The following is an 11,849-nucleotide window of genomic DNA, read 5'->3' on the forward strand; positions in this document are numbered from 1 at the left end:
TCACCCGTCTAGAAAAATCTAACTGTGGGGAAGTATTATAGTTTGGATCTTGAATGTTTCCCAAAGAAGCACATGTTGAAGGTTGGTCCCCAGATCTTTGTGCTATCGGGAGGTGGTAGAACCTTCAGTAGGTAGAGCCTGGTGGAAGGAAGTTAGGCATTGGGGGCATGCCCTCCAAGAAGGTAGTGGCCCCTTTCCTCTCTTTCTCTCTCTCTTTTTGTTTGCCCACCCACTATGAGGTGAAGAGGCCTCCTTCACCACAGGCTCCTGCCATAATATACTGTGTTGCCTCAGGCTCAATGCAACAAGGCCAAGTGAACATGGGCTGAAACCATGAATAAACCTTTTACCTTATTGAGTTGATTATCTCAGAAATTTTGTTACAGTGATGAAAAGTTGACTAACACAGGAAGGCTGAAAAAAAAAAAACAGCCCTCCACTAAGGGGCAGTGACTTCAATCCTGCTACTGATTAGAGGTCTGTCTTGGAATATTCACTTGAGACTCAAATATATGTTCTCTTATATTAAAAAGAAGGGCCTGAATTTGAAGTCCACTGAGATAGAATTTTTCCTTCTGTAATTTCCCCTCTGATATACAAAATGTGTTCATTAATTTCCCCTGCTGGCTGTGATTGGTTTTGAGTTCAAATCCTGAAAACGTGATACTCCAAATATCCTGAAGGCGGACGAAAGCAATATAGTAATTGTATTGATCCAATATTAATTTAGCAATTGAGCACCTGGTAGGTGCCCAGCACTATTATAGGCAATCAATGTATAGCAGTAAACAAAATAGAGTGAAGGAAAAAAAAATCCTGTTATCATAAAACTAGCTTTCTATTACTTTGTTGACAAATACGATCAGGTAGTCCGAAGTAACTCTTTAAGTGGGCATACTAGTCTCCTATATATAAAAAACAAAACAAACAAACAAACAAAAAACAAAAAAGAAAACTAATTTTTTTCCAAGTGGAAAAAAGTTGTATTCTGAACTGTACTATGTCTGATGAGTTTATTTGGCATATTCTTCACCCATTCCAATTAGTCTTTTCTTCCTATGTTAGAATTTAATTAAAACTAGTATTTTAAATTCTTCCTTCTGACTCTGGAGGGCTCTGCAATATGCCCATATTCCTTTCTAGGCCCAAATGCAGGGAGGAAAACCTGTTCCTACTCAGAATCTGGGGTTCTGTATTTGATCTTGTCCTGTGTTGCTCCTTTCCTGGCAACGGTGCATAACTGTGAGATACTGATTTGCACATGGTGCTGGCTGGCTTTGCTTCTAAAAGAAATAATGTGCATGGCTTGTCTCCGACTGATGTGTGGGAGCTGCCTTTTGGGGGCGTGTAACACTCTATTTTCCATTCTGTTTAGAATTCTAAGGCTCAGTGGCCAACATCTGTCATCCCTCACTTTGGAGTTTTTAAATTACTTTTAAAAGTGATTATAATATAATAATATTTATTATTAAAATTTAGAAAATATAGAAAATATAATGAAGAAAGTAAAAATGACCCATAATCCATGACTCTGAGTTAAGCATTATTAGTCCCATATTTGCATCTATTTTTATAATACAAGTGATTTTGTATTCTGATTATTTTTTGTCCTTAACATTAAAATGTGAAAATAACCCCAATTATTAAAAAATCTTCACAGATCTAATGTTAATAGTTGCAGAAGTTTCAATCTTTGCTTTTGCACAACTTAGTTAATCCGTGCTTTACTGTCGGATATAGTTTCTAATTTATTACTCTTTACAAGCACTATAGGTAGTAGCCATGTTATGTATTTCCCTTCTGAAAAGCTGCAAAAAGTAAAATTAATTCTAAGACTTCTTTCTGACACACATCACTTAAATTTTCTAGAATAGTTTGGAAACTGTTGTAGCTAGAAAATGTGTATTCACACTTTAGAAAAATCCTTGTCAACTTGTTAGGCAGCAGAAGTATTTCACTCTTGTTTTATGTTCCAGTTGTTAGCATCCTTGAGAGATTGAATGTGTTTCACAGGTTTATCGGCCATTTAACAAATTCCATCTTTTCTCTTCATTATTTTTCTATTGATATGTGCAAACTGAATAGTGGCTTCCCAAAGATGTCCACAACCTTATCCCCCAGATATGTGACTTATTACCTTAGCTGGATGACAAAAGATATTTTGCAGATGCGATTAAATAAAGGATCTGGAGATAGGGAGATTTTTTTTTTCCCCAGATGATCCAGGTAGGGTCTTTATAGGAAGGAGACTGGAGGGATGGAGTTAGAATAAGACATGTGAAGACAGAAGCAAAGGTCCTAGGAGAAAGATTTGCATATGCCATACTGATGGAGAGAGGGAGGGCAAGGACTGCAGGTGGCCTCTAGAAACTGGGACAGTCATTGAGAAAGAGATTTCTCCTGGAGTATCCAGAACAAACTAGCTCTGTGGAAATCTTGACTTTTGCTCAGTGGAACTGATTTTGGACTTCTGACCTCCAGAAATGTAATAAAATAAATGTGTGTAATTGCAAGCCACCAAACCCGTGGACATTTATGAGAGCAGTAATAGGAAACAGAGTGTGTTCATATTATTCTTATTGATATGTAAATAACCTCTTACACAATAAAGTTATTAACTTGTCATATATGTTGCAAAATTTTTTCCAAGGTTATATTTGCTTTTGGATATTTTATGGAGCTTTCTGACAGAGTTTTGTTGTTAACTTTAAAAGTATTATGGATGTTATATTAGATAAACTTTATTTCAGTGACATACAAATTTTTTAAAAATTATGCAGTCAAATCTATGTATCTTTTCCTTGGTGATGTATTCTATTGCTTTTAAATCAGTTTTATATTCACCAGTGTTACTTCCAGCATTTTTATGGTATGTGATTTTTCATTTATCATTCTTCATTAAGTTTTTATATATTTTTAGTCTTATTTCAGGGCTATCTAGTCTGTCCCATTAATCTGTCAAATCCTGTACCATTATCACACCATCTGAATTATTGGTAGTTTCATAAAAGTTTTTATGTTTAGTTGCCAAACCGGCATTTGTTACTCTTTTCTGCATTTTTCTAAAGCTGGTGTCAACATTTTATTTTTACAGATGAATCTTAGAATCATTTAGACAAATGGAAAGATTTCATTACCATTTGAATTTAAAGTTTGCAATTAATTTTGGAAAGAATGGCATCTTTTAAATATCAATACTTGTCAGGAAAGAACATGGTATGTTTTTCTATTTACACAAATTAAAAACATTTCTATAAAGTTTTGTCACTTTATTGATAATTTCAGATGTTATTCAGTAAGATTAGTTTTAGGCATTTTAGTAGCTTTCTTGCTATTGGGATTAAAGTACATTCCTGTTGCCGAAAGCTTGGTCCTTGTCCCTGATGCCAATTTAATGGAAAAAAAAGGAAAAAATGTTTTATTGCTTTGCTAGCAAAGGAGAAACACAGGAGATTCTGGTCTCAAAGGCTGTGTTTCTGCCCATCCGCAGGAATGGGGTGGGGGGAGGTTATACAGGTAATTCAGAGAAAATGAGATTAGGGAGGAGAGATCAGAAGGAGATCAGGGAAAAGAAGACCAGGGGGAAGAAGTTTAGGGAAAAGGAGATCAGGGAGGAAAAAGTTAGGGAAAAAAGAAGATTGGGAAAAAGAAAAAAAGTGGGTAAGTTTCCAAGCCACAAGGGACATAGTCAAATCATCAGATGAACTCCTGTTACATTCCCATGGTATTTATTAGCAAATTTTGGTTGATATATTGAAAGCTGGGGTGGGGTTGATTTTAGGAGTTTAAGCCAGGTGGGGTTGACTGGTTAGCAGGCACTTGTTCTTATCGGAAATTAAGCAACTTTGCCTCAGAATCCAAACTTTGGAGCCTCTAGATAAATAGCTCCTGACCTGAAATGGAGGATCTGATGCCAATAACAATAAAGACTACTGGTTGAACATAGGCCTTATTTTTTCATGTTAAAGAAGTATTTACTTCTCAGTTTAAAATATGCATTAAATATTTGAGTTTCATTTTTTTTTGTCCAACGCTTTTTTAAAGGTTCTATGAAGTAATACATGAATTTTTTTCTGAATAATAAACCCAATCTGTATTTCTAGGATAAATTCTACTTTGATTATTGGATAGTCTTTGTATTATACTATAGAATTTTGTTAGAGTTTTTTGTTCATTTTTAGGATTATTGAATCTATATTTATAATTGAGACAAAGATATAGTTTAAATAAGTTCCTCTTTAAATCAGATTTTGATCTGGGCCACCTAAAATATATTTGATGTTTTACATTTTTTTCCTATTTCCAGTGTAAGTTTATATTGTATTAGGATTTGAATAAATTCACCCATAAAACTAGTGGGGGGGGGGAGACAGTGTAGGTGATAAGTAATTGGGTCTGATGGGGGTAGGGTGGGGAGGGGTGGGGGCTGAGAGGGAAGGAAATAAAACCTGATATCTCCAAAGCCCTTCCCCCTCCTCCTTCAACCCATTGCCAAGGTGAGCTACTAGCAGGGAATTGTTCCTCCCTGCACGGAGTTGTTAATTAATGCCTCCTGAGCTGCTCCCTTCCTGCCTGAATCACTCCACCTTATGGCCCATCCTGTGGTCTCTAGGCCTAGGCCTAATGGGGGGCGGGGGAGAGAAGCCATGAAAACAAAGGAGATCTAAAATGTATAAAAGAGGTTATACACCCCCACTTCTTTGGATACCAGCTCTGGATCCCCTTCTTCCTCCCAGGAGAAGTCTACTTCTGTTCTATCCTTTAAATAAAACTTGCTTCTACGCTTGCCTTGGCATTTCTTGGGAGTTTAATCTTCCTATCTGGAGAAAGGGAACTTGGGCCTGGTTGATTCTCATCACTGGGGGTAGCACTAGTTGCTTAGGAGTGATTCAGGCAATTTTGGAGGTCATTTTTTACCTTATTCAGTTTATTTTATGATTTCTTCTAAGCAGATTTACTCTTTGTAAGTCATTTTCAGTAACTTGCATTTTTTCCACAAAATTGTTTTTTCATTAAGGTCTTGATGAATTCATTTTCTAAAAAACTATTTGAGTGACCATGTTTTCAATTCTCTTAAAATATTGTATACTGTTACCATTCTACAGGCCTAGGAAAAGAAGTTAGTTCATTATTTGCAATGCATGCTTCGTGACTTAATTCTGGGACTGGTTGAAAAGGGCTGGTAAAGGGTTAAACATTATATTTTAATTGTAAAAATTTCTTTGTTTTTATATTCTCTTTTACATTCATTTGCATGTGATTTAATTTTTTTTTCATTAGATTTGTTAATTTTTTTTTACAAAGAACCAGCTCTTGAATTTAATTTATAATTTTAATATGATTCTGTTTACCAATTGAGTTATATTTGCTTTTATTTTTATTACTTCCTTCCTTCAGATTTCATTAGATTTCTTCCACAGAACTCTTCCTGATGGTTTGAGTAATGGGTTTAACTCTTTTCAGAGGGAATGAAGGAAGGACTGCTTGAGTGGAGGGAATGGTAAGGGTCGAGGGCAGGGCTAGAGGGTGATAGTAACTTGCCCTCTGGTGTAGATATGCTCAAGGAAGGTATGAATGCAGGACAACAGAGTCTTTATTTTGAAAAAGAATCACTGGGTGTTAGGTGTTGTAGAGGTACAAATTACATAAAGTACCATATTCTGGGGACGATTTTTTCCTGTAGGGTGGCCAGAGTGATGAGCCACCATTCTTTGGCTGTAAAGCATTTGTAGAAGGGAACCATGAGTTACTATGAATGAAGCAGCATCCCCCCGGGACCACCCAGAATATTCAAGAAGAGCAGAAATGCTTTGATGATTTGGTTGCAAAAGCCAACTAAGTGTGCAATAGCCATTCAAGGAAAGAACATTGGATCTCTGGTAGAGAGAGAAGACTTTCTGAAAAGGGAGAACTTAAACTAGGTCTGAGAGTGAGAAACTGATGTGATTCCATTTTTGAGAAACCAGCCTCTATCTCAGAGCAAAGCCTGTCCAAGAAGGGAGCATGGCCCTTGTCCTTGGAAAAACCCACAGAGCACTCCTAGGCACATACCCACCCTGCTGATTTGTTTGTCTGCAAATAACCGAGAGATCTGTGGCGCCAGGTGTCCCTGACTCAGTCAGGCTAGGTGACAACCCATAGCAACCCCCTAGCAACCACCAATCAGCATGAGACAGGGAAAATACCCAGGATGCCAAATGACCCTCCCAGTAGTTTATGGTGGTTGATAACATGTTGGGAAACCACGTTCTTCCTTTGTGGCTTAAACCAATCAGTTCAAACGAATCCCCCTCTTGTACTAACCAATCACCCCTACCCAACTTGTTCCCACCAGTGAATGTGCTAATCATGTTTTAGAATTGTTCTATGATTTTCCTGTGGTGTGTGATGATTTGCTTAGAGATGCTAGGATGTATGTGAAGTCCCTGCCTTCCCCAAAGAGTGTATAAAACTGCTGCAAACCCTGGGCTTGGGGCCTCTCAGAGTCACCAGTTGCTGTTTGCGCAGAGGACCGAGCTAGCTCGAAATAAATGCCTCGTTGCTGTTTACATCGATCTTGGTCTCTCGTGGTCTTTTGGGGGACCTGAACTCGAGCATATCAAGAGAAGGAAAAAATGAAGGCTGAACAATAAAGTGAGTGGCAGATTTGCTAGAGTAGAGAGCTTCATAGAGATGGGTGTGCACACGGTGGTTGAGCAGAGTATGGGTTGAGCAGAGCCAGATCATATCAGGTGTATAGAGAATCTTATAAAGTGAGTGGAGTTGGTGTCTCAGTGAGGTTGATGATCAGAAGTCATTCAATATTCTTCAATAGGAAGTGACCCAATAAAAACATCTTTTTCACATGTTTAGGCTGATAATAGCAGCATTCAGGCTGGATTAGAGGGGAAAGATGTGGCCCTGAAAATCAGTTCTTGTATAAAGTGGTAAGGGTGTGAACTTACTGACCACAAAAATACAAATGAAAGGGTGATTTCACCAGGTGACAGATGGGAAGTCAGAGGAAGACAGGGAGAAGTCAATGAACTTCCTCAGTTTTGAATCTTAAATATTTTAAATCAAATGGTTGTAAATGATCCTATTTGAGAGGAAATGTGATGTATTAAATTTTGGACCTCTGAGTTTGATGTTGGCGCTTGACCTCACTTTGGAGGTACAGGAATTTGTTAAGAATGTGAAACTAGTATGCAGAGAAGTAGAGGCTGGAGAGACAGATTTGACCAGAACCCATGGACTTGAATGGGTTTTTCAAAAGAAAAAATGCAAATGAAAATGATCAGAGGACCAGTCTTGTGGAACTCAAACACAATCTTGGAAATTGTTGAAGACTGAATTCGATATGTGCAAACTACAATGGAGGTGGGAGATAGTGTATTGGAATTGAAGTTATAAAATAACATGTTGAGTTAGTCATGTGGCAAGAAGAGAGAAATGTGTTGCTTGAAAGAAGCTAAAAGATCAAGTGAACAAATATAGCATTACCAATAACAATAATGATGCCAGAAAAGTTTTTATATATTAGCATCTTTGAAAAGTGTGCAGAGAAAGGCAGAAAGAAACTATATAGAGAAATGGTTAAGTATAAGAATAAATTTTAGCCATTGTCCAAAACATATTACCTATGCTGAACCAAATACATGAATCAAATGGAACAAAAAAAGTTACTTTGGTAGCAGGTGGTCTAGTCTCAGAATGGTAAGTCCAGGGTAGTGATAAAGTCCTGTTCAATTTAAGTTAGCTTATAACATCCAAGAGCAAATGAGCTGGTGGCTGATGACAGGTATGAAGTAAGATCATGCTAAGAAGTTGTTGGATGGTTAAAATCCAGGGTTGATCTCTTCTAAAGAATAACTGGATAGTTTTATCAATATTGCTGACTGTTTGGCCCTTCAATAAGTAGAATCTGGGTGTCTTTGAAGTTTCTAAATCAAAGTGACTTTGATATAAGTTTCTTTGGAATAATTGAAAAGAGGTCTTTTTCATTTTTCTTTTCTTTTGAGTTGTTACTTGGAATTTGCATACTTCTCCAGTGTAATAAAATTTAATCTAAAGTTCAAGGTAGCTATTTATATTTTATTAAACCCTTAACTTTAAGATAATATTACTTGGAGTGGTGATTTATATATGGCTGAAGACTTTATGGGGGAAGAATCTGTTACATAGTGACTCCTTTTTTCCTTTCTTTTAATGAGGGGGCTGTTGGAAAGCCCTGGGAGAAACAAAGAAGAAAGTCATTTTTGTTTCTGATGAGAGAAAAGAAGAAGAAAAATGCAGATGTCAAGGTGTGATTTAAAATACCTGCCTTGCTTATGCTGAGGAGCAGGGTGGAAATGAGGAGCTGGAGGCTTGAAGTTGGAAATAAGGAGAGGGTGCTTGGAAATCAGGTCACCTAGCAGGAGCCCAGCACAAAGATCAAAGTGTGTGGGATGCCTAGTAGAAGGTCTGACAAAGAAGAAAGAGATGGGACCTAGGTAGAGGCTACAGGAGCCCCCTGCACTATTCTTTTGTGCTGAGCAGCCTCTGAAGGTCAAGGTCTTCACAGCCAGCCCTCTTCCGAATTAAAAGACCCACCATTCTGAAGCCAGCCTCTGAGTGACACAATATTGTCTCTACAGTTGCCACAGAACTATTGTTTCTTCAAGTAGGAATGTAGTTTCTCTTGAACACAGCACAATCTTCTCTCTCTAAAACAAAATAAAAAAACAAAAACACCACCAACAATAACCAAAACCAAAACCAAAAAAAAAACCTTTCTTGTTGCCTTATTTTACTTTTCAATTTGGAAATAGTCCAATTTGGAAATAGTCTTTGTAGAAAAAGAAAAAAAAAACAAAAAACTTCATTTGGCTTGTCCAGGTTCAGACTGGCTCCTCTTCTGCTATAGGAAGTTGTTTAGGGTTAAACCATGGGAAAACCTGGGGCATATTCACTGCTCCTCTGATTTGGGAATGTTCTCAAAGTGAAAAAGATTCTGAGTTTTGTTGTCAATGTAGTTCCTAAGGGTCATGCATAAGAAGAGAAAGATCTTTTCTACCAAGGGTAGAATTTTGCAGCAAAATTTCTCCTATGGTTTTAGCAAATCTATTTTCCTAATGATAAAAATAGCTAGGTTTGCTTTAGGTGAATAGAATAGTTTGGAAAAACTAAGGAACAAACCATAAAGAAAGGATAGTGACATGGTTACGGGTATGGATTCTTGAGGTAGAACAACTGAATTCATCCCAGAGCTACCACTAGCCAGCTGAGTGACTTTCCAATTGGATTTTGTATTCTGTACTTTTGCTTTTGTGCCAAAACAGAAGTGAAGATCTCTGAATCTCTTTAATACAGCAGCTCTGCAACTTTTTTTAGTGACATTTCAATGAGTCATTTGCTAATTAAACACACACACACACACACACACACACACACATATATATATTTATATATTTATATGTATATATATATATTTCATGATTGGAACTGAGACACAAAGCTTGTTTGCTTGCAAGTTACTCAAATTACAAATAAGGTGGCCAAATCTGAAGGGAATTCTTCATATTCCCAGTTTTCCATGAAATCAGTGAGGAGTGTCTATCTGCTTGAAAAGGACCTTGAATTTGGGACCTTTTTACTTTCTCATGTCATTATATGTCTAGAGGCTGAAATTCATAAACACATTCCTCAGTCTTCCAATTTATTTCTAATAAAGTCTGTATTGAGCATTTTGAGTAGGGCACGTTGCTGTCCTAGGTGCTAGGGATAAAAAAACAAATGAGGTAAATGGTTATGGAGGTGAAAACAAAGACAGCATAAGGATAACTAAAATATACGACATAATTTACTAAATGACATGTCATATATTTGGCCACAGGCTCAAAGAAAAGTGGACAACTGATCATGGCTGGAAACTCCAAAATTATGAGCCAAAATAAACCTTTTCTCTTTGTAAGTTGATTATCTACAGTACTTGTCACAGTGATTGGCACACCATCTAAAGGCAAGCAGTCATTTCTCATTCCTCAGGTTTTTTTTTTTTTTTCCTGTGGCAATGTACTTTAATTTCTTAACAGGCCAAAGCAAAATGTGTTTATAGGGCAGTTTCAACCTGGGAGCCACCACTTTGTAAGCTCTGAAATGAAGTTTTCTCTAGAAACGCACAGGGAGGCTCTGCTTTGGCAATCTATGATGAATTCAGAAACAAAGTTCAATACCTTAAAATACCTAGGGCTCAGTGGGGTTGGGCAAAGAGGCAGAAAAGCCTGCAGGAGTCAAGGGAGAGCCTGAGTAGGAGGAGGCCAAAGAGTGAAAGTAGGGTGTCCACTAAGGTGGTGGTGTGGCCAGAGGACAGCAGGATGGAGAAAGTGAAATTTAACTCAGTTACAATTCATCAGTCTTGGGAAAGGGAGGGGGCATAGGAGTAAGAAAGACAGTGGAATGCAATGGTCATCATTACCCTAAGTACATATATGAAGACACAAAGGATGCGACTCTACTTTGTGTACAACCAGAGTTATGAAAAATTGTGCTCTAGATGTGTAATATGAATTGTAATGCATCCTGTTGTCATATATAACAAATTAAAATTTAAAAAAAATTCATTCGTCAACTTGGCTATTTTAGTGGACACAGTTTTCCTACCAGCTGAGAATATGATGTTATTGTAGATATGATATTTAGTAAACAATCAATAACATTAGGATAATGTTTAGAAACCTGACAACAATGAACTAACTTTAGTTTTCATCTTATCTTTTTATATACCGAGTAATTTTGAAGGCTGAAGATTTTAGTTTATCCTTCTTGTATCCACCAGAGAGTTCAGTATGCTGCCTTTGTATCCTGCAGGTACCCTAAAATGTTTCCTGTCTACAAGATAAAAATAAGATTGAGCTCAAAAATAGAAAAATCAAAGTTTGACAACTACATTGTCTATGTGAGTTCAAAAACCTCTTTGGTTCCTTTCACACTCACTGGATTGGGAATTGATTTTTTTTTCCCCAAAAAACTTAATTGATGGCTAGTCACTGTACAGGCATGGCTTCTGGGTAGGGGACCTCGAAAATGCCTCTAACCAAAGCTGATGATGGCAATAGTTCACAAACCTAGAATTCACCCAAGGCATTTAATTAGCAAGTATTCAATGAGAACTGTTACTGTTTTTCTAATCAGTTTGCATAACTGATTGCTTTGTGGCTCAGTGTCTCCTATGGTTATAGCATCACCATTTGGATCAAACAACATCAGAGAAAGACATAGCCAAGGGAAACTATAGCCGTAGAGTGCCGAGAACAGTGGCCTTGTCTTCTTTCCCCACATTATGTTACTGGTTAAAATATATGCCTTGCAATCTGGTTAGAGAAGCTATTTTTAAAAATCCTAGTGGGTATTTATACCTATATCTTACTATAACATGGAACACGAGGATGTGGAATTTAACAAGAAGAGGCAACCATCAGGTACCACTTCGTCCATATCCTGTTCTAAAGCAGTTGCTGCATACCATCAAATGTTTCTTGAGTATTATCTATGTATCTGTCTCTGGATGCCTTGAGAAATAGAAAGGAGAAAAAAAAGCATAATCCCTTCCTTTAATGTCTTTAAAATTTAGTAGGAAAGAAGTATCCCTAAATAAGTAGTGACATAAGACATTATGAATTTAATACCTCTAGATACTCAGTGTGGAGAATTATTGAAGGGAAGCTTAGAGAGAAGTTGTATTTGATCAGAGGTGGAAGGATGGGCGTCCATGGAAGGATGAGGAGGGGACAGCCTTCTAGGTGAAAAGGACCAGATGAACAAAAGTAGCCAATGTAGAGATATTTCAGGATATATCTCAAATGGCTAAAGAAGAGAATTTCTGTCTATGG

This window comes from Marmota monax, unplaced genomic scaffold (assembly GCF_021218885.2).
Source record: "Marmota monax isolate L192 unplaced genomic scaffold, Marmota_monax_Labrador192_F-V1.1 WCK01_AAM20220418_F8-fsc00007, whole genome shotgun sequence".
NCBI lineage: Eukaryota > Metazoa > Chordata > Mammalia > Rodentia > Sciuridae > Marmota > Marmota monax.